Here is a 4,135-nt window from a genome sequence, read left to right on the forward strand (position 1 = left end):
TTGCACAGTAGATTTTTTAAAAAACTCACACAATTTTACATTAAATTTTTATTATGTTAATTAGTGTGTGTGTGTGTGTGTGTGTGTGTGTGTGTGTGTGTGTGTGTGTGTACACAGGTGCAAGCATGCCACAGTGTATACATAAAGGTTAGAGGACAACTTGAAGAAGCCAGTTCTCTCTCACCATATAGGTCCCAGGGATTGAACTGTCCACTGTAATCCACTTTCATCACCGACTTAAGCTTAGATTGCTGGAGTACCAGTGACTATTTGTGCAAATCTGGTAAGATGATAAAACATACCATACATTGGAAACTCAAAAGTTTTAGTTATACTTTTCTTTAAATAACTATTTTCAAACATGCAAGCTACTGCTGATTTTGGTAGATCACTTGAGCACTTACATTACACATCACAATTATATCACAAAATACAGTGTTGATATTTTTATTAGGAAGTAGTCATTAAAGGGTTGGATTTTTAAATGTGTCAATCACATGATTACTGATGCATAAAAGCCTTTTAGAAAAACACGCCTACTATCCTTCATAAAATTTAAGCTATCTATTGTAACCAATAAGAGCTGAAGTTTTAACAGTGAAATGTTTAAAATAATTTAATAGATAAAGATAAAATTTAGGAAAAATATGCTGCTAGATCATGCCATAAAGAATCATTTAAAAGAGAGCATTCTGTCTTATTCTCCATTTTGTGTATATACTCAAATAATTGCAAAAATTGTGTTCTGTTATTTCCTTATATAAAACATTGTTAGTGTATCCAAAGTTTAACAGATCCAATTACAAACACCCTGTTATATAAATGTATATGCATCGTATTTACAGAACAGTTCTAAGTAGGCATATTAAATAAAATATGTTGAATTGCAATTTTCATTATTAATTATCACTTTGGCCCAGAGCAACTCACCATTAGAAATAAGCTCATTCAAAGAACGCTCACTTGAAAATGCTCATGCACTGATTGACAAGGCATCCCCTTTGCATTGTACTGCCTTTGCTGCAGTTCACATGCATCACTGTTTAGCCACTACTGGTCTATGCAGGAGATCAGAACCCTAATAATAGATTTTTGACAGTGAGCTTGCCTGCTACCTGTCCTACACAAATCTCACTGTTCATGTTTGCGTCATGGCAACAAAGCAGACAGACAGAGGGAAAATGCCAAGTGCAGAGTTTGAGGCACAGCCTCACCCTGGCTTGACATTCCAGCCAAGTAGCAGTTATGAGATGCATAATTTTTCTTCTGGGACTCAGCTGCCATATCCATAGATGCTTACAGCTCATCGACAGATGGGGCAAGGGTGAAGGCTTAAAGCACAGGTCAAGGTCTGTAGCCTCTCCTTAGATATTTTAAAATAGCCATTATTCTGCAGATAAATGATTAAATAGTATGTAAGAGTCGACAAAATCATAGATCCTCTGATAATGTGTGTGTGTGTGTGTGTGTGTGTGTGTGTGTGTGTGTGTAAAATCAGGAAAATAAATTATTATCTGCACCAATTCCTGTAATATTTGATTGACTTTGTAAACTAAAAGACCTGACAAGCATATTATGAAAACTTAACTTTGCAGCAATGGTAATGAATTATTAAATTTTGTTCCTTGTATGTGTATGTTTTTATCATAAAGAATGATGTCAAGCTTGAAATTAGTCCCCCAAAAAGGTTCTATTATGAAAGTGAAACTAGAGAGTATGGTGTCAATGTCAGAGCTTGAATTTAAATATTCAGAGATTCATGCATATCTGCTGCACTAAAACATCAGTGTAGGTACACGTCAGCGGCTGTTTAATTTAGGACTACACATCTCTGTAAGCCTCCGAAATGGTTCGTGTCACACTCTCATACCGAACACCGGTACAGTACATTGGATTAATTAATGAATCCTTGCAGAGAACTGAGTTCTCAGTATGTCAAGATTTCAGTTTTATGTTAAATATTTTCTAAAGGCCAGACCCTGAAATCTCAGGGGCAGTCCCGAGCAGTGAGCTGCGAATTTAACCATAGGCTAACTGCTAATGATAAGGAAAAGAGTCCTCGCTGAGGCAGCTGGAATACAGTCATTGGATTAGGCTATCAATCACTCTGCTCCCCAAGGAAATGAGGAAGAAGAAGACCGACTGAATGGTGAAAAGGGGAGTTAGGAAAAGGAGGGCATGACTTGAATAAGATTCCTCACCATCTTTACCCCTGCTTCCTCTACAATCCCTGGGCATTGGGGATTGGCAGACTCCTAGGCTCTACTCCATGGAGCAGGCACATTTACTCTTCACAACTAAAAGACTATCAAAACACCCTTGCCTCTCTTCATCTGAGGATCTTTAAACCTGTTGGAAGCTAATGCCTGATGACATAAGAAAATAATAGATTAATCTTTAGTTTTTGAATTTATGTTGCTGATTATTTCTATATCCAGAATTCACTTGCTAACGGTAAAGGAAACATTCTTTTATTATATTCTAAAATGTAGTCAAGTTTCACTTATGGGTATCCACACAGTGACCTGAGAGTTCAGTAAATGCAGTTGAGCATGCATGGGAGCCTGGAGGGCTTTTTAGAGCACCAATACTGACCCTCCTTCCCCCAGACTTTGGTCATTTTGTATAGGGAGTGGGGGAGGGGCTGGAAGTGTGATGTCCTTGCTGCTGCTCTGGGGAGAGCACTTTGTAAAAGTTGATGAAGACAAGCTGTGTTATTATGCACATTAGTTTGAATATCTTATTTCAAAAATTAATTCAAAAGCTATATTCTATGTTAGAGAATTGTGACATCGATAAATCAATAGTCTTGGCCCATGGTCAAGTATCTGAAACAAGTAATCATAAGTAGAATCAGAACTAATTCTTCAAAAACAGTAGAACACAGAATTGGAAGTCTAGGAAGGGAAAAGTATATGCTACACCAGTTAAGGTTACATGTTGAAAGCCAACACTTGCTTATGCAAAGACAATCTGTTTTGAGAGTGCCTCTGAAGATAATTTATGAATATCAGCAGTCCTTTGAAAAGCAAACAGGTGTGAGAGGCAGACAAGAGTAAAATTAAACTCAGTTTTGTGAAATACAATGTTTTCTTTTCTTCGTGGAGACAATACTACACTGAAAATAAGTCCTCTCTGAGAAGAAGTACTTACACTAAATTTATGTATTTTCTCGATACATTAAAGTATAGAAAAGAGTATGACAATTTCTGATTGTTTCTGTCAATTTAGTTTTTTTCGGTTATCCCTGGGCAAAGGTATCCATTTATAAGGAGAAGAGAAGCAGCCATCAGTTATACTAAGCTCTGACAATGAAGCATTTCCTTCTTTAGCAGTTCACTGTGCACTGAGCATCTTCCAGAGGCATGTGCTTAGCCTGTTCATGGTACCGTTCAAAAACCATGGACGTTGTTTCACAGTATTCTTTAGACATATGTCCTGGTGTTCAGTCCCAGTGACTCAGTGCCATGTGAATTACAAAATCTCAACAGGTCCTGAAGGACAGGGCATAGAAAACCCTTGACAATATGCAGGTGGTATGTGATGTTCCAAATGGAGACTGACAAGGTAAAGCAGAAGTTATGGGAAGAGTTAAGATCAGTGTAGAGGATGGAAAGGAATAGGGTTTGACCAGCTTCTCTCTACCTGGTCAAAGAGTTTAAAAGTTCAACTCAACCCGAGGTGGTTTGACTAGAACAGTTCCAATAATCTCATATGTTTGATCACATTATTCTTTTATACTTGGTCTATTTGTGGAATATGTCTGTGCTCATCATTATGTGAGAGAGTAACAGTGGGTGTTTATACTATAATAATACCAATAGTGGTTTCTTTATTTTCTTTGTATTCAACTTTGTTCTAATAACCGGGCCTTAATATGTAAATTTTATTGTCTCTTAAAGTAATACACCTTGAATTTTAAGAAAAAAATCTTTTCTGGATTTATAAATCTCAATATACACATTACTATGTGCTGTTGGTGGTGTTTGAAAATTTGTATTCACAGCCTGCTAGTATTAGAAAAATGGTCAGCGTTAAGACTCACACAAGCTACGTCAGAACATCAATGTGTTTAATATGATTTTTTTTGTGTAACACATGATTGAATAATTTACTTGTAGCATTATTTAAATGA

At 36.6% G+C, this 4,135-nt stretch overlaps 1 protein-coding gene across 2 annotated transcripts in view; it reads left to right on the top strand.

The window, feature by feature from the left end:
* The window catches only part of Dpyd (dihydropyrimidine dehydrogenase), an 849,077-nt gene that overhangs the window by 638,226 nt on the left and 206,716 nt on the right, over positions 1–4,135 (top strand). The gene's annotated exons all lie outside the window — the stretch shown is intronic.

Source organism: Peromyscus californicus, unplaced genomic scaffold (genome assembly GCF_007827085.1).
Source record: "Peromyscus californicus insignis strain IS unplaced genomic scaffold, ASM782708v3 Scaffold_9__1_contigs__length_137607984, whole genome shotgun sequence".
Lineage (NCBI taxonomy): Eukaryota > Metazoa > Chordata > Mammalia > Rodentia > Cricetidae > Peromyscus > Peromyscus californicus.